This window comes from Panthera uncia (assembly GCF_023721935.1).
Source record: "Panthera uncia isolate 11264 chromosome B2 unlocalized genomic scaffold, Puncia_PCG_1.0 HiC_scaffold_24, whole genome shotgun sequence".
NCBI lineage: Eukaryota > Metazoa > Chordata > Mammalia > Carnivora > Felidae > Panthera > Panthera uncia.
The window spans coordinates 59,764,443-59,784,736 of NW_026057580.1; the positions used below are offsets into that span (position 1 = coordinate 59,764,443).

Here is a 20,294-nt window from a genome sequence, read left to right on the forward strand (position 1 = left end):
CAAACATCTTTGAAAAGATAATTTAGAACAAAGGCAGTCAGTGCCTCTGCTTGCAAGACAGGCAGAAACTTCACAGATCCTTAGAGAATCTTCTTCCAATACTCTGTAGTGCAAGCTAGTACTAAGTGCTTGTATTACATGATTTAATACTACTCTATCCCCCTGCATTGTTTTCAAATCATTTCCTACATGTGCTACGTCTCCCCTCAAAAGATTATTAGCCTCATGAGAAGGCTACATCTTATATTATTTCTATATTTCCTAACACTGAACTGAGTACTATGTTCATAGTTGTTTTTTTGCAGGAAATTGTTCAATGATGATAATCACTCAAGTATATCATGAAGAATTATCCAGCTCGGCACTTTCTCCTGAAGTGTATTACCAGAGAAATCCAAAATCTCTGCCAATGAAACAAGCAAAGCTTCTTAATAAAGAATATTCATTAAAAAATATGATCGTGCATTCAAATGCATTTTGTCTTATGTATGTTGAGAAAAAATATGTTTTCTTAGGTAAACCAACAATATGGTCTTCTGTGTTCTGGTTCATTAGCCTCTCCCTGATTCTTACTTAAGCCACCAGTTGCTATTATTTGGTTTCAAAAGCATGAAATAGCTTGTGTCAATTAGTATTGTGTTGGGTTCTCTACACAACACCTCTGACAACCAAGGTCTGATTGTCTGGGACTTGACGATTCTGACCCAAGTGAAGGGAAAGGTGTGGAATGTTTACATGATCGGACAAAAATTATTGCCGGGGAAATATAACAGCATTAATTATATATAAGTCAATGTATGATTTTTTGAGTAAAAGAAGGGGAATATATTTGGGAAAAAAATCTACAGAACAAGAAGATTGCAGTGAGTTATTCTTAGACAACACCAACTAAAATCTTCATTTATTCATTACTTTCAAAATAATTTATTAATCACTGGTTATGTCTCAAGCTGTACAAGATGTTGGAAAGAGAAAAAAATTGTTTCTTCCCCTAGAATTCACATACTAAGGGGAAAATAAAAACTTATATATAAGAAATCATTACAATATTTGTGGTAAGACCTACATTAGAGATGTCAGAAAAAACAGTTTCAGATCTCAGTCCAGGAAGGAGATAATTCTAGCCAGGGTTCTGGGCAGGCTTCTCTGAAAAGTAGAGTGAGAAATTTGAATTTGTTTGATAAAACTTGGATGTGTTGGGATTTTTTTAATTTACTAAGAAGCCAATGTAAATGATAAATATAGAATACCACAGTCAAATGGAGCAATAGAAAATACATTCGAGCGAGCTGCAAAAGTTAAGAACTGAAGAGAGGAGGTCCTGTGACAAAGTATAATGAAGTAGGAAGAGCATCTGTGCTGTGCTGGGAAAGAGACACGATGGTGAGAACCATAGGTAAAAGGGCTAGCTGGCCTTACTACCCAATCGTGTAAGGTCCAACAAGAAGAAAGAAGAATTGAGAAAGTGGAGATCTTGATACCAATTATGTCCCAATAATTTGGGAAACAATGTGCATCTCACTATATTAAAATCCCCATAATCTTCCTGCCGATTGGGCCAAGAGACCTTTCACACGTCAGGAGTATGGTGGGAAAAAACTGCCTTGTGATGGAGTCACCCATCATACTTTCTTTCTCATACTCAGTATGGGGGGCAGCGGCTTTACCGGCAGTAAAGACACATATGGTGGGGGTGTATTGTAAAGAATTTTTTTAAAATAATAACATTGATGAAAAATTAGTCCGCTTTTCATTATCACCTCAAATGGACAATTCTTAACAGTATCTGTGATAAAACACTTCTCCCTCAAATCTGTTGTTTGTTTAAGTTCCAGACAATTAGTGTGGCTGCCATTGACTTTCAATGATATATGTGAAAGCTTTATTTTTCTAGGTTTATTTATATATTTTGAGAGAGAGAGTGAAAGAGTGTGATTGGAGGGAGGGACAGAGAGAGAGGGGGAGAGAGAGAATACTAAGCAGGCTCTGTGCTGTCAGCACAGAGCCCAACATGGGGCTTGAACTCATGAACGGCAAGACCATGACCTGAGCTGAAATCAAGAGCTGGACGCTTAACAGACTGAGCCGACCAGACACCCCTATGTGAAAGCTTTAAATGAGCATATTTTTGTCACTTAGCTTTTCATAAGCATTATTTCCTACGTGGAAGTTGGCCTAGAGAGTTCCCAGTTTTTGAGCTATACTTTAACATACACAGACTCAGTTATACATGTAAGCTCAACTTACATGCAAAAGTTCTTAACAGGTTGAAATGCTTTGACCTCACTTTGGGTGTAATTTGTCTCTGCAACCCCTAGGGTGCTACATAGTCCTCTAACTAAACAGTAAATATGAAATAAACAGCGATGACTATATAAATTTTTCTTTTCTGAAAGATCTTTTTCAGTCATAAAGTTATAAATGAGGTTAATCAGATGCAAAGAAATGTTTACAAAGAGCTGACATTCACTTTGAACAATGAACAATAAAAACATCAAGCTTTACAATCACTCCTTGATTGGTCCACAGAAATTATGAAATAAGCCATTAACTATTTCATAGAAAAAAGAATCCAATTTTAAAGAAGAGTGGCAGGACAAATGACAAAAGATGACGGCATTTCATTATCAGAAGAAATCAAAGGGCCATGTTTGAATGTTTCAATTATTTTTACCAAGACCTGGACACTCATTCTAAAAATGGATCAAATAATGCCAGCCATTTTCTCTGACTTTCATAGAGGAAAAACTCTTGGAGCTTTTACCAAGAGTGACAGAATTTTTTTTTTATCAGTTTTGTGATGAAAATATTTTAGTGGATGTTTGCAATTATAGAGACATTTGAAAACTATTTGAATCAATGTTAAAGAAATAAAAATATGGGTAGTAATGCAATTTCTGGAATTTATGATGAATTTTGGTGTGATAATTGTGAATTTTTTCTGGGATTTTTGTGAATCTCTGCCGAACATATTTTTAAGACTTTTCATACACCCCCGCAACACACACAGAGGAATATTTTTCAGCCATGAGAAAGAAGGAAATCCTACCATTTGCAACAACATGGATGGAACTTAAAAGCAATATGTGAAGTGTAATAAGCCAGACAGAGAAAGACATATACTGCATCGTATCACTTACATGTGGAATTAAAAGAAAAAAAGTTAAACTCATAGAATCAGAAGACAGAAAAGTGGTTGCCAAGGGCTGGGGGTGGTTAAGGAAATAGGGAGAGGTTGGTAAAAGGGTATATAAACTTCCAGCTGTAAGATGAATAAGTTCTGAAGACCTGATGTAAAACATAATGACAATAAGGGCACCTGGCTGGCTCAGTTGGGAGAGCAGGTGACTCTGGATCTCAGGGTGGTGGATTTGAGCCTCATGTTGGGTGTAAAGACTACTTAAAAAAAACCCAAAACATGATAGCTACACAGGGTTACATACCTGTACTGGGGGAGTATTACTTAAAGGTTTTGAATATTAAATGACAAAAGGTCAAAGAAAAAAAAAACATGATTGACAACACTGTATTATATAATTGAAATTTGCTAAGAGAGTAAAACATTAATGTTCTCACCAAACAAAGACAAAAACAAAAAGAAAGAAGAAAGAAAGAAAGGAAGAAAGAAAGATAAATATGTGAGATGATGGATGTATTATTGAGATGGTGCAAATCTTTTCACGATGTATTTGTACATCAAATCACCCTGATGTGAACTTTAAATATTTTACCATGTTATTTGTCAATTACACCACGATAATTTGGGGGAAAAAAGAGAATATGAGGCACATTTCTATCTACTTGTGAACTTCTCTAGTAAAGAGCTGAAGCAGGTGCACACCAGGAAACATGGGCCAAGGAAGCAAACCCCAGCACTTTCCATGTGTGGGTATCTTCAGACAACTTTCCTAGAACTTATAGACTCAAACATGAGAGTGATTAGGTGACCTCCTAAGAGAGTTTCAGTGAAAATTGAGTATTGAAATTTGAAAAAAATCTAATGTTCATTTTTGAGAGAGCGAGAGAGACAGAGTGTGAGCAGGGGCGGGGCAGAGAGAGAAGGAGACACAGAATCTGAAGCAGACTCCAGGCTCTGATCTGTTAGCACAGAGCCTGACCCAGGGCTCGAACTCCCCAACTGTGAAATCATGACCTGAGCCGAGGTTGAAAGCTTACCCAACTGAGCCATCCAGGCACCCTGAGTATTAAAATTTTTTAAACACCTGAAACTCTGTAAAAATTCCCACATGTAGACATTCCATAAATAAAAGATATTAGGATACTCCCTTGAATAACTCAAGCCATTATGATGATATAACTCGAGTTATATTTCATGCTGATTTTAGGTACTTTCTAATCATAGAGGGGAATTCAGAAATCTTTTGCATCAGCAAGAATGCCTAAGTAAATCATTCATGTGAATTAACATGTCAGCAGAGAAACAGACTCCTGTTATAATAGATTAAAGGGACAAGCAGGGAGAACAAAATCTTGGATGCTCAGTTCCATTTTATCCTCAGTGAAAGCAATCTAGAAAGAAATCTAGAAAGCTCTGTATGCCACACTTCACATCAAACTTAAAACGTCCATGGACATGTACCTGTGTTATCTATGTCTAGCCACTCTGAGCAGCCTTTGAGGATTAGTGTTAACTCAAAACACAGCTGAATGCACAATTAGAGTTTTTAAGATGTACGTTCAAAATTCACCTTTCACACGGAAAGAAGAAACATGACCAAATAACAATTGTCCATGTCACTATATAAGAGCTATTTTCTGTCATTAGTTACATTCAGCCTTGATTTGACATCTTAATTCTGTCAGTACATTCTGTGACTCAGGCACCCACATTCTGCTTGAGAAAATACAGTTAAATATTGGTAACCAAACTCATTTGACTTTTTCATCCTTGTCACTTCTGGACCGGACCTAATGCAAGAGTCTGGGTTGCAGTTCCCATTACTGCTACTACCACTACTGGGAATAATGATAACAGTAATGTGTGCCACAACTTTCAATAGTTGTTAAAGTATTTATGTAAATAGCCTCCTCCCCTAAGTTCTCTAAAATAGAGCTGAGAGCGATATATAAGATACTCAAATCTGGAGATATACATGTTTAACACTCATGCCATTTGTCTTTCCCCACCAAATGGCAGACATTACTAATCACTCTTTCCCACTAAGCATAGACACCCCTCAGGGTCTTTCTCAACTTTCAGTGGATGTGTAGGCAGCCACTACCCACCTATCATCGTTGGCATTACAAGAAAGAGAATATTTGCTATCCTTGATATAGCACAACCCATCCTTTCACAGACGAAGAAATGCTCACAAAATGCATGACAAATTAGTGGCAGACTGCGTATAACATTCTGTGTCGGCTCCCCAGCTCTCAGCCCAGTGCTCTTTCCACTGCCCCGTGTAGTTTACCAGAATATAACACCCAAATGACTAAGCAGATTCTGGTTTCAAAATTAAAATCCTCACAATGACTTTTAAATTTCATTATTCAGAAAGCTGTTCTAATAAAGAGACTTTGGTCCAATATATTTACTACCTCATCTGGCCACCATTCTTTACACAGCAAGTATAATCAGTTATCCCTGGGGGGCAGAGGGTGATTTCAGCAGGTGTCGAAATACATGCATTTATAAAGACTGCTAGCATGTTCACATCCTACAAAAATGCACACAATCTCAAAACATCACCAACTCTTCAAATAGGAGGATTCCAGCTACATGTGAGGGGTAACTGATCACAGTCACCTAAGACTAATAAACATGAAAAAGAAGAGCCAAAGAGAAAGACAGATGCCGATGAGTACTTCTTACCATTTAAGACAACTTATAATTCTAACCATTCTGCTAAAAACAGACAACGGACTGATTGCTATTGTTTTACTGATTAACTATTCTCTCTGCTTTTTCCCAAAAGGCACCCTGGCAAACTTTGCTTAGTAAATATTGACACCTGTAAACCAAGCTGGCTAATGCCGTTGGCTCTCCAGCTATCTTCCCATCTGTTGCCTGAGAATTTTAAGCAACGCATTTTGGGACTCTTGCTCTCTTTCCATTGTAAACTGTAAAAAATGCTACCCAGAAGCTAATCCGAAAGCCACATGGCCCTAGAGGGGACTGTGGTAAGTAAAGGGAAATGTAGTCTAATATGTAAAATGCGTATCCCACTGGCCTCCTCGGCCACCCCGTCTTTAGTTAATAGCATGCCGGGGTAATCTGCTTAGTTACCAAGTGGAGCTTTTTTCCCTCTTCCCCATGAGATCACCCAGACCACGATCAAAGCCCAAACACACTCTCTGCCAGCTCTATTGTTCCCCAGAGTGGGATTAATGACTAATTATGTCAGGTCACTCATCCAGATGGCCTCTCAGATGTTCCTTTGTCATTGTCTGACCTTCCATATGCCCCTTTGACCTTGAGGTTTATTTCCATGGAAACATGAAGCCTCAGTTTCCTTGCTGAGATTGCCAAGAATTGGCCAAAAGGAGGGATATGGGATAATCTACCCACACTTTGTATTCTGCTTCCATCTCATGCCTTGTTAAATCCAATGAATAGATAAAAAATGCTATCTGGTCCCAGCTGAGTGATGACCATGGTCATGATTCTATGTTACATGCTATGTTTTTTAAATTAGCAGCCAGCTTTGTACATGGAAACGTGCATTCAATTTGAAGAACATCAATCGCCATAATGTGATCTTTTTATCTCATTAATGTTAAGCAAGGGTAATAGAATGGAATTACACAATATCACTGTGAAAGGAATACAATTCAGAGAATTATAGATATCCCCCATTAAAGCCCTAGAGATGTTTGGATAAGTCAACTTGTTCAGTTTCATAAATTAAAGATTCTTTACTTACTACCTTTTCTGGGGTTTAAATTCTAGCCTCGGATGTTGATCTTAATCTGAAGAAGGATTTTAAAGTGGTTAGAAAATGGAGAATTTCCTCAAAACTACCAAATAAGTAAATAAAAATAGAATAGGAGACTGACTCATGCACTCAATTAAATAAAAAAGGTTGAATATGTATTTGCATGGGATGAAATGTATTTCCCTTTATGTAATAAAGAAGACTAAAGAATAATTCATATATCTAAAATGTGGAGGCTAATTCACTTCTCCCGAGTTCATGCAAGAATGAAGTGTCTCTCTGCTCTGTACAGAAATTCACACAAACACAGAAGTCTCACGGAGAATGCAAGCAGAGTGGAAAGTAGACTCATGTGCCCAACTCTTCCTGGCAGGGTGGCAGTTTATGGATCTTCCCTCACCAATGATCAAGAATCTGCAGAACAACCTGAGAGTTACCAGTTTATTTAAGAAGGAAATTAGAGCTAGGTGAACAAAGGATTTTATTCCTTGTATTGTTCTTGATGGGCCATTTTGCCTTCTGAATCCGGGGAAAAAAACCAAAACCAAAACCAAAACCTTGGGTCAAAAGGAAAAACGCATCCTGGTTAATGACAGCCAATCCCCTTCACTCCCCACCGCCAGGACCCCAATGCCCTTTGGAGGCAGTGATGGTCCCTTGCTCACTGCTCACCACAGTATCACCCAGATGTCTTGTGTCCAGCACAGTGCCTGGCATCATCTAGGTTTCTAGAACATCACCTTAATTAATGAATGTGAAATGAATGTTAGTGCTAGCTAATGTGTGCCAGAAAACTTGACCTTTCTCTTTGTTTTCTTCCAATGGTACAGTCAGGAACTGCTTATTGAAGGAAGCATTGTGTGCAAATGCAACCTCAAGGAACACAATTCAATGTAAAACAGAGAAATCCTTTCCTTCCATGCAAAGAGAGGCAATTTATATTTAAAGGATGACAACAACACAGTAGATTTCCACAAAGCATAAAAAGGCATGACAGGTTCCTAATCACTTGAGAATGTGGCCAGAAAAGTCTTACCACATTTCAGCCAGCGTCCCAGTCCTTTTGCAATAGTTACATGCCACGTAAGATGCTCATTCCATCTCCCGAGTTTGCCATCACCCCTCCCAGACAAAGATCCTTTCCCTCCTCAGATGGCATTGCTCGGAGATGGAGCAGACTACCCACACTGCAGACACAGAGAGTTGGCAAGACTGACATTTTTCCTAGGAATATAGCTACTTAATTTCTAAAATTTCCAAGTGCTTTGTCATACATAAAACTCACAGGCATAGAATCATCTTAATTAACACCATAGCTGAGATGTTGACATTGTATCTCAGTAGAAGTATAATTTGAACAAAAGTTCAAATCTTCCATTAATGAGGCTCATCACGACAGCATGGCACACTTTTCTAAGTCCCAGCTTCCTCACCTGGAAATCACACTATTGTACCCAGTAAGTCCTTGCAACAACAATGAGTGGAAATAATTCTCCCAGCAGGAGGGACTTAGAATTCTCATGTACTTACTAGAAGTGCAATTCTCATGGTTGCCTGAAAGATTCACAAGAGTCAGGTAGTATATCAGAATATCACATCAAGGGGGAAATTACAGTATCAAAGAATAGGGAACTGAAAATCAGTGTCATCCAAGTGCTACTAGTCTGATTTTTACGGTCCTTATAAATTGCCTCGTGAGTAGATTTATATCAATGAAAAAATATTTGTTAAGTGTCTGTAGTGTGTCAGTCCTCGCTTAGTTTCTGTAAATACAATGATGATGGAGTCAAATCACTCTTATCCTAGTAAGGAGACTGAGGAGTTAAGTCAGAGTGCCTTGGGAAAGCCTAGGACAACTTCCTGGAGGAGGTGATATCTTCGTTAAGCTCTGAATAAGAGCAAAGCAGAAAACAGAAGAAGAGTGAGGAAAAGTAACCTGATAGAGGGAGCAATCTATGCCAAATCTTAGGTGGGAAAATGGATGGGCCAAATTCAGAGATTTGCAGTAGTTCAGCATGACTGAGAGGTGGTATGAAGGTGAGGTTGGACAGGTGACCAGGAGCCCCATCATCAAAGGCCTTGAGTTCCATGTTAGGTAATCTGCAGCCCCAAGGGATCCGAGCAGGAAATGCCAGGAGACTCTCAGGGAACTCTGTTGCCAGGTGGCAGGGCCTCAGACTCCTGGCTGGAATTCAAGGATAGGATTCCAGTCCACAGAAAGAAATAACCCAGGCAAGTCACGACCCTCGTCCTAGTAGGTCCTAATCTATTAGACAATCCAGGCACGACTTGGGCACTGGCTATAAGAGGGCAGAGATTATCCTGTGGGGACTGATTTGAGGGACAAGAAAGAAATCCAGAACTCTTCTGTTTCTCCCAGACAAGCATTGGAGGTAACTTGGAGCAGAGTTTCAGAATGCTGAACTAGTGTTTCTTAACTCTCTCTTCTAGAGAGAAGAGTTGGCAGGCAGGAGCAGGGGGTGAGTGGTCGGAGGGAACATGTTGAGCCGTTAAAAGTGAAGGATCTGGGCTGCAGAAAGAAGAGGGAAACAGAGGCAGGAACTCAGTAGGTCTTTCCTTTGCAGCAGTGAGAGGCACTGGATCTGGAGCTGATTAGCTCTGTGACTTCGAGAAAATGTTCTTCTTAGCCTCTCTGAGCTGCCATTACCCTGTTTATAAAATGAGGACAGCAATGCTTTCCATGCTGGATTGTTGTGTGAATTAGAAAATAGAAGCAAAGTATCTGACATCGAGAAGGCAATTCATGATGGCAGTAAATAAATAGTAGCTTTTATTTTTTATTTTTTTTAAGTTTACTTATTTATTTTGAGTGGGGAGGGGGGAGGGCAAAGAGAGAAGGAGAGAGAAAGAATCCTAAGCAGGCCCTGCACTGCCAGCATGGAGACTGACATGGAGCTTGAAATTATGGTTCGTGAGGTCATGACCTGAGCCAAAATCAAGAGTCACACGCTTAGCCCACTGAGCCACCAGAGTCCCCAGTAGTAACTTTTATTAAGGGGGTATACTGATAGTTACCATGCGGGAGATGTGCATTAACCACAGCAGGGAATAACTAATAATTATCTTTACACTAACTTTATCTGGCTCTCTTTCATAGCATTTTCTTTCCACTTTACATTTGTCCTTATGCAAATTTTATGATAATTCAGTTATCAGTATGTATTATATTATGATTTATCCATGTTTATATTCCCTAGAATGGATATTACAGCTTTACATGGGATAGGTACCTAGGAAATAATTGTTGAATGACTAAACAACCCCTTTGGGGATAAAACATGAATCACAGGGCCGTTTCTAAAAGTTGCTGATGTTATTGGTAAGTTCCACTCATTCAACACATATTTATTGAGTACCAATTTGTACCAGGCCATCCCATCCACCAATCGCTACCTAATTCTTTTACCAAAGCAGTCAGGATCTGTTTTTATTTTGTTTTGCTTTCCATTAATGTTATGGTTCCAAGGAAAGATCAGTTTGTGGATTTTGTCAATGTGCAGTTGTTAGGAGAAGCAATGAAATCATCCCTAATCTTGGCTGTTCAAAAGGAAAGAAAGGATGAAACAAGATCTCCCCTGGGTGCTATCATATGAACCCCAATGGCATGAGAAACCGGGGATGGAGATAACCCACTACAATGCATAGTCAGTGAACCCCTCCTAATGCACAACTCATTGACTCTGTGTCAGAACTATTATCTTTGCTTTAGATTCTTTAAATTTGCTCTATTAGAAGCTCAGAACATAGCACAGAATAATTGTTTAATGAACTGACTTTCCAAAGGGTCAGTACAAGAACAATAGGCCCTGTAAGACACATTTAGAGGTATACATTGCATTCCATTTGTAAATGGAGATGCCTTTCTTGGGCGAGAAAGATATTTTTAAGATACAATCGAATGCTATAAAAATATTTTCATTAGTAACATAAAAATTATATAGGTAAATACCAACCTAATAACAAATTTACTGAGTTAAAAAAACAATACAGTGTATCCAAGACAATTTTATGTTTGATGTAGTAGGCAAAATATGAAAAGGAAATAGAATTACATATTGCCAAGGCATTACTTTTATTAGTCTATTTTCCTACCTTCGACTGCAGGGTAATTTTCAACTCTCCTTGGCTATTCAGACTCTTATTTGGTACTTTATTTGATCGACTCTCTAATCTAAATAAACAGATTAACTTGTATTTGAGAAAAGAGGAGATGGAGAGACAGCAGAGAGAATGATTCAAAAGTAAGCTTTAAATATACAAATGGGATAGTTCCTTTATGGAAACATTTCCATTCATAGCTTGCTAAAGCCCATGGGCAAAGATACCTAAAATTTCATATGAGTTTCTAGCTGCTATGTATGCAGTCAACTTACTGGTTTGTTATACCTGTAACATTTGCAGATACCCAACAAAACCCCATATAGGCCAGATTTCTGCTTAACAAAGTCTACCTCTTTGACATAGAAGCAACTAGCAACCTAATTCTGAATAATTCTTTACTTTTGAAGTTTATTTTTTTGAGATCTCGTATTTGCTTAGTGCAAGATAAACACCATGTTTTAATGGTAATTCTTTTTGTGAAATATAAATATTCAACAGAAAAGAAAAAATGTACAAACGAATGGTCATCAAAGCCTCAAGTCAAGAAGAATACATGAATTTAATATTCTTGGCCCCAGAGATAGGTAACACATGACTAGCATGTTTAAGATAAACAGCTTGATAAATTCCACCACAGTCAGTGCTGCAGGAAAAAACAACAACAAAAAACAAAACTTAGAATGTAAAAAAAAGAAAGAAAGAGAGAAAAAGAGAAAGAAAGAAAGAAAGAAAAGAAAGAAGGAAAGAAAGAAAGAAAGAAAAAGAAATTTCAAAGGAGAAGAATTACACCCTGGACAAAATTGATTATTTGGTAACTTTGTTATCATGCCCTTCATTTAAATATGCAAAACTTGCATATATTTTTTATCTTTCAGGAATAAAAATATCAGCCCTAATTAGCTATTGGTCACCAGGAAATTTTAATATCTTATAAGGTGAGCTGAAAAAAATGTGTTGCAATTAAAAATGTGCTTATGAAAGGGTAGCTCCTTCCCGACCACCCCGTGGTCCCTGCTCCTTAAGTCACATCTGCTTTCCTTACTAAAGAAATAAGCCCGTGGAACAGAGGAGCTTATACAGCTGAGGAGGAAAAGTGCATTCCTTTTTGTCTGGTGCATCATCAACCAACCTGTCAGCTACATTCCAAATGCAGAATCTTTATTTTGCGTGATGATTCTAGGAGGCAGAAAGCACAGCTTGGCTGACTGATCCCAGGTGGAGTTTGAAGTGCTGACAGCAAGAGAACTAATGTTTAGATTTATAAACTGAGTGAAGTTGATGTGGAAATCATTGCAAATGAATAAATATAGAGCCTTGCATTATCATTTTTATCAACTCACTTTGCTCACTATAACCCTTTCTATGTAATTACTTGCGATGAATGGGAGTTGTACCTACAGCAGACATATGTACCTACAACTGCCACATATGTATGAAATATGTAGCCTCTTCAAGGGAAAGAAACACACCAATTTATTCAGCATACAGATTGAAAATACAAAAGGCAAGCCAGCATCCTATGTAACAGGGAAGGAAGAGTCCGTGGCTTGTATAATTCATATCCTTAAATGAGTCAAGGAGTATTCATACCCAGGAGTGAAGATAAAACCGGTATTTTATTGATGACATTATATAAATGTTAAAATGTATATATTTTATATACTAAAAAAAAAGGGAGATAAATAAAAGCTAAATCAAAGAAAAACTGGGTTGTTGGTATAGCACTTTATCTTTCATAATGACTGGAGTATATATTAAGCTGAACTATTGAAATTACATTGACACAATTGCTAAAAGATACATTTCATCAAAAATATGTATTTACTAATATTAATATATTTTATCCATTGATGGCTATCAGTCTTTTCTCTTTTATATCTTTTGTTTCTACAAATTAATATGTATTTTATGCTTCAAAATCTCCTTATGAATAGCTCTGTAGTTTTTATGCTGGATAAAGTCACTGGTGGCCATATTTCTCTAATAGCCCTTTCGGTGTGAGAACGGAATCCAGCTGCAGAGGACCATACCACTCAGATGCCATTGGATCTCTGCCCTTCACATCATGCCCATTTTTGTTGCTCTCCTTGGCTGGTTGGAATGTTATGGTCAGAGTGCACGATGCCATATACACTGCAGTTAGGGGCAGATGCTAAGTGACTCGAATGTTGCTAAAAAGGCTGCTTTTAGGTTGTTTGAAGGCATATCCAAGGACATATTTTGCCCTATCAACACAAGATGCATACATAAATGCCTGTGTAGTTTCTGAGGCACCTGGTCTGACTCCGTTGGAAGAGCATGTGACTCTTGATCTCCAGGTCATGAGTTTGAGCCCCATGTTGGGTGGAGAGATCACACACAAAAAATAAATATGTAAAAAATAAAATAAATACCGACACTAAAAAAAATCATTTCTTTCTTCTAATGTGTGTTAACATTAAGTAGTAATATTAACACTTTCAATATACAAATACATAACTTAGCTAGGATGACATAAGGTTTTTATAGGTAGATAACACCTAATATATGAAATACATGCACTTTTTCTGGCACACTATCAAAGAATCTTGATGCTTCAGGAAGGTGTAAAAGAAGTTTAGAGATATTCCTATATAACTCTAGTTAATTAAAACAAAACACAAGTATACGTTGCTCCTGGGCATCACTTGAGATTTTTACTTTTTTATTGGTACTAGTATTTTATATTTAAAAAAATACTATTTATTTATTCATTTTGAGAGAGAGAGATAGCAAGCAAGTGGGGCAGGGGCAGGGAGTGAGGGGGAGAGAGAATCCCTAAGCAGGCTCCGTGCCGTCAGCATGGTCTCAGACTCACAAACCATGAGATAGTGACCTGAGCCAAAATCAAGAGTCCAACCATTTAACTGACTGAGCCACCCAGGCGCCCCTCTATATTTCTATTACAATAAGTTTCACAAAAATTTGTATTTACTAAGAAACTGTCATTACTACTAATGTATTAATATAAATAATGTGAAATTATTTCTTTGAAAGTAATACAATACTTAACATTCACTTTCTAGATAATGAAAATATTTTTGTATTTTCTTTTTTTTTTCTTTTTTTTTTAACGTTTATTTATTTTTGAGACAGAGAGAGACAGAGAATGAACAGGGGACGGGCAGAGAGAGAGGGAGACACAGAATCTGAAACAGGCTCTAGGCTCTGAGCAGTCAGCACAGAGCCCGACACGGGGCTCGAACTCACGGACCGTGAGATCATGACCTGAGCCGAAGTCGGACACTTAACCGACCAAGCCACCCAGGCGCCCCTGTATTTTCTTTTTAACTAAATTAATGTCTTCCTTGGTTTTCAAACTATAAAATCCTACTGGATTTCATGCTATTGTCTCAAAAGAAAACAATTTGATATCTTAAAAATTTTTGCCATTCTGAAAAACCAACTTGAATGGAACCAGCATTTATTTTATCCAATTCAATCTGGGGCTAGACCAAAATCTAGAATGGTTTCCATTTCTAAGTCTTCATAAAAAATTTGATTCAGTGAGTCATCCCTAAGTTCTATCTGATTCTAGAAACATAAGTCCAAGACAGATTAGGGAGGCAGTAGTGAAATGTAGTGGGAAAAAGCATTACTGGCCTGAAAGGGAAGACGTTACAGTCCTTCTCCAAGTTTATTTAAGAATGTGGCTTGAACCTTCATTATCTTAGCTGTTCTTGTATAAACCAAAAAGCTGGTAAAACTGTGGCTTCTTCCTTCACAAGGTCTTAACCACAAATTTAAATCAAAACACTACATTATTATGAAGCATGGGTATCATAAACACCTCAGAATATTTCTCCTTCAAGACTCTGTTGGCTATGCATAAACTGACTATTAATACAAAAACGCATTATAAAATTGCGGGTACACTTTTTCTGCTAAGTGGGGGAAGAAAATAACCTAAAGCTGTAGATTTGAATTTTATTTTTATTTTTTAAAATTTGTTTATTTATTTTGAAGGAGGAAGAGAGAAAGAATCCTAAGCAGCCTCCGCACTGTCGAACAGAGCCTGACATGGGGCTTAAACCCACGAACCGTGAGATCATGACCTGACCCAAAACCAAAAGTCCAACACTCAACCGACTGAACCACCCAGGTGGCCCTGTAGATTTGAATTTTAAAACTTAGATTATAAATCTAAATTTTAAATTACACATCACATCACTACTTTAAATTACCTCTTGCCTTTTATCTTTGAACAAAACATGAATGTGTGTATGCATGTGTATGTGTGTTTATGTGTGTGTGTGTGTTTGTGTGTGTGCATGTGTGTTATTTCATTTTAATTTAAAGAAAACTACCAGGACTATTGACATATAATTCTTCATTGCAATGTGAATCATATTTACAAAATATTTCTTAGAAAAATACATGGTTCATGTGCGCTATTTTGAAATGCAAACTGTTCAAATTTCTCCAGAAACTTTTGCCCACAACCAAATAGATATGAATATTTGCTGTATTTTTACCCTGAGCAAAGAGTCAACCATAAAGTGGTTTAAGTGGTTGGTGTTTAGTTATTTAGATACTTTGAAATGCGATTCTTTTACTTTACATATAGCAATAAAATGGGCTTATTTTGGGGAGATAATATTATTATATTGCTAACCTTACATTCAAAATCTATCTCTTTGTGGGTGACCATGAAGATTACAAAACAAGAGATCACGGGTCTCCAGATTAATCCCCAATGTTGATGGCAATTCCATCAGGAGGCACAGGGTTCCAGACTAGAGAGAGGTAGGAGGAAGCAGAGAATATGATAGCTGCGAAATGCTTGTAAAACATGGTCTCTGCCTCAAAGGGCTTACAGTCAGGTCAGGTGAATAAACCAGTTTAGTAATGATGAGTCGTGTCAGCAAGAGGAGGCAGCAAATGCCAGGAAAGCTCAGCTCCTTCTGCTGAGGGGTTTGTGGAGAGAGATTTGTCTGTGGAGAGATTAGGACCCATTCTGCTGAGGAGGTGGTGTTGGAGGAACAGCCCTGGCGGAGGGAAGGGTTTAGACTGAAACAGGTGGGGATTGTGAAGCAAGTTCAGAAAAAGATGAAGCAAAGTGTTCAAAGACAGATACTGATTTCTAGCATGATTTCCACTGTGAAACATGTCAGCAATTTCCTCTCTCCTTGTTGCACCAGTAGTATAAATGTTTCTTTTCCACTCGTCCCAGAGTAGAATCCTAAAATGTTACTTTTGCTTGCTTTGTGTTTAGTTATAAGGCAATAAATACTCAAGCCAGAAATCTGAAAGTTTCCTTAACTTTTTCTGCATCGTCATCTTCTGGCCCTGCTGATTTCAGCTTCTAAAACTCGCAGGGTGCCTGGTGGCTCAGTAGGTTGAGCACCAGCGTCTTGATCTCAGCTTAGGTTTGGATCTCACGGTTGTGAGTTTGAGCCCCGTGTTGGACTCCATGCTGGGCATGACGCCTACTTTAAAAAAAAAAAGTAAAACTCTCTCAAATATATCCAGTCTTCTTCATTCCCTCACCCACCCTTTCAGCCCAAGTGCCATCTTCTCTCGTTGCAAGAGATCTCTTAATAGATTCTCCACTCCTAACAACGGCACCCGCCTTTAATACACTTTTCATATAGCTACCAGACAACAGATTTAAAACATTAACTCCATCAGATCATTCTGCTAACCTTTGGGGGAAAAAAGCCAAAGTATGTCATTGTACTTGAACACATGTGTGATCTAATCCCTGCTTACCTCGTTAGATTACAATCTCAAATCCCTCTCACCCCCAACTCCTACAGCTTTTTAGGGCTTTGGGAAACTGCTTCTACCACCAGCTGCCCCAAGCCCCTCTAACCTGGATGACCATCCCACATCCTGCTGCTCATCTCATCTGAGTGACCTTTCTCTTGGGAAGAACTCCCAGGCCTCCACTCCTTATACCTGCAGACATGGTTGGTCCCCCATCCCACTGTCTTAAAACACGTTGCACTTCTCTTCCTCATGAAGCCAATCACATTTAGTTATTACCTGTCTTCTAAATCATGTCTGTTTTGTTCATTGCTATGACCTCAGTAGTTACTGCAGCGCCCATCCTAGAGCAAGCTGAGTTGATTAAACAAATAAAAAACCTAACTGAAGTACAGATGCTTTAAACTCTTGGCTAGAATATTAGCAGCTTGCATTTAATTTACTTGCATATTTCTAAATTATTTCTTTTTCCAGGTATTAATTAAATTCAATATAAGTACTAAAGTAGTGCATAACAATTGCAATTAATTACTTCCTTTAAAAACTGGACATATTCTATTGACAAGCGTTGGGATAGTTGGAGGTTAGGCACAGAGGATAGGAATTGCTTTCAGTTGGGCTTAAAGATCAGCCAGAAACATACAATCTGAGGAGGCAGAGCTCATTTATGGGAAAAACAAAGATTAGGATGGAAAAGTATTTCCTTGGAGTAAGGGGAGGCACCACAGTTTATAAAAGGCAAATTAAAGGGGACATAAATTTAAAAAAACCTAGGGAAACAGATTAGAAGTGGTGCATATGTGGTGAGAATTAGAGGTCAGTTTCCACTTGTTTTATCTCTAACAAAAAAAAATAGGTAACTAATACTAACATGGGCTATAATCCAGCATTTTCTCTCCTGACCTTGGAAAAAACTTTGCATCTTAGAAAAAAGTTTTGCAGAGAAAAACTTTTAGAAAAACTTGTGCACCAGATGGTATGCACAATACTGTTCATAGTATCAATGTTCACAGTAGAATAGAAACAAAAACTGGAGACATACTAAATATCCAACAATAGGAGATTGGATAAACACATTCTGGTGTATTCATACAATAGAATACTATTACATCAGTGAAAATGAATGGAATTATAGATACCAGGTCAGAGAGATGAATTTCAGAAACATAATAATGAATGAGAAAAGCAAGTCGCAGACCATGTATGTAATAGTACCGCTTTAAATATTCACAACAAAAGAAAAGTAATACATTGCTTAAGGATATATACTTATATAGTAGAAAAGGAAGAGGATGGTTTTTAAAATTATGTTAGAATTACTCTTGAAAGGATTCATGGGATCCAGGAGAAGTAAGAAGGTTGTTTTAAACAATATTGATGTAGTTCTATGCCTTAACTTGGATGGTCAGTTCACAGGTACTCATTTCATTATTATGCTTCATAATTTACACATACATTGCATAAATTCTTTTGAACATATCACATACTTTATTATTTTTAAATGAGGATAAAAAGCAAGTAATTCCAGTGTATAAAGACTGGACCCAAAGTCTGTCACATAATATATGAATAAGAAACACAAATCTCAAAATGTAAGACTACCGGATGGTCAGTTTAGGATATTAGTCTATATAAACTCCAGGTGCTATACACATTGAAGAAGTAATATTCGCCATGATCACTCAATAATATTCATGAACAAGTGAAACTTTGGTCCCCTATAAGGCCAAGAAAAAAAACATAAATGAGATTTCAAAAAAAATTAGAAATCTCAGCACTAACTGACCAATGACATGTGTTTAAAGGACACTGGTTTGTTGTGGTTACAGCCTTAACTGCTGAGACAGACAAAAAGCATTATCATGGCAATCTGTATAGAGAGTGTTGGGCAAGGGTGGGCATGACCGTGACTCATATTGAGGATGTAGGACTTGGTCTTGGGTAAAGTGAGACCTATAACAGAGCCTGGCACATTATCACTTGGTAAATATTTGCTGAATAAAGTAGAACAGTGAAAGTTGCAAGTCTTCTTACTGTGATCCCCCAAGGCAGTAGAGGAAGCTTTTAGTAGGCAAAGTCCACCTGTGTGAATTGTAAACCTTACTCCAGAAAGCTGACCAAGGTAAGCATGACTAATTCAACTCCTTGTTCGGCATACCTTCAAACCCCACTCCCTGGCAATCAGGAGCAGCACAAGAATGAAAACTATTTTCCTCTAGCCTGAGCTCCTAATAAAAAGGAAAAATGCAGCATGTACTTTGGCAGGTGACTGCTACTTTCCTCTTCTCAAAACGCAGGGAGGAGATGTATGAAGGTCATAGATGTCTCTGTGGGTTATCTCCTAGCTAGTATGTTTTAACTGAGGTCAACTCTAACCATTTTAACCATTGTTAACTGCACAGTTGAATGACATTAAGTACATTCACACTGTTGTGCATCCATTATCACCATCCATCTCCGAAACTTTTTTCATATTCCCAAACTGAAATTCAGTACCCATTAAACAATAATACTCTATGTCCCTCTCTTTTGAGCACCTGGCACCATCATTCTTCTACTTTTTGTCTCTAAGAATTTGACTACTCTACATGCCTCATAAAAGTAAAATCATATAGTATTTGTCCTTTTGTGACTGGTTTATTCCACTTAGCCTGATGCCCTCAAGGTTGATCCATGTTGTAACATGTGTCAAAATACCTTACTTTTTACGGCTGAATAACACCCCATTTTGTGTATATGTCACATTTTGTTTATCGATGCATCCATCAATATGCACTTGGGTTACTTACAACTTTTGGCTATTGGGAATAGTGCTGCTATGAACATGGGTATACAAATACCTGTTCAAGTCCTTGCCTTTAATTATTTTGAGTATACACCCAGAAGTGGAATTGCTGGATCATGTGGTAATTCTATTTTTTTTTTTTTTATTTTTTGAGGAACCATCATACTGTTTTCTATAGTGACTGCACCATTTTACATTCCTACCAGCAGTACATAAGAGTTCCAGTTTCTCCGTATCCTTGCCAACACCTGTCATTGTCTGCTATATTTTTAGCAGCCATCTCATGGGTGCGAAGTGGTTAGTCTTTTTTTTTTTAATAATAACCGCCTACTGGGTGTGAAGGCCCCTAACTAGTATTTTGTAGCATTTTCTTAGAACCATTTCCTTTCCTGTAAACCACTTCGCTCATATGCTTCAGCTAACCATCCATCCTTGCCTTTTCATCTTGATAATTACCAGTCCTTCACAGGAAAACACTTGAGCTATCTACTGGAACCAAGTCAGAGTCCAGCCTTTTGGACCTTTCAAGAATGCAACCCCTCATGTCTGGGGAAGACGAATCCTCTGGGGGTGAAAGCAGGAAAAGGAACATGTCTTTCATCCCCACACTGATAGGCCACATCAGGCTCTACATGATTTAGCTAAAGCCAAATAAAACTATAAGATTCTGAAACGCGGTAATCTTCAGATGGATAGAAAACAACACATTCAATATTCAGTGTTGACTGTCATTAAACTTAACATGGCAATAGGGAAAATGACAC

At 37.8% G+C, this 20,294-nt stretch overlaps 1 long non-coding RNA gene across 1 annotated transcript in view; it reads left to right on the forward strand.

Annotated features, from left to right (window-relative positions):
* The window catches only part of LOC125938734 (uncharacterized), a 32,498-nt gene extending 32,058 nt beyond the window's left edge, over positions 1-440 (forward strand). Inside the window, exon 5 of the long non-coding RNA XR_007462796.1 lies at positions 306-440. This is a non-coding gene — a long non-coding RNA (uncharacterized LOC125938734). The remainder of the gene's footprint in view (positions 1-305) is intronic.
* Positions 441-20,294: the final 19,854 nt, after the last annotated feature.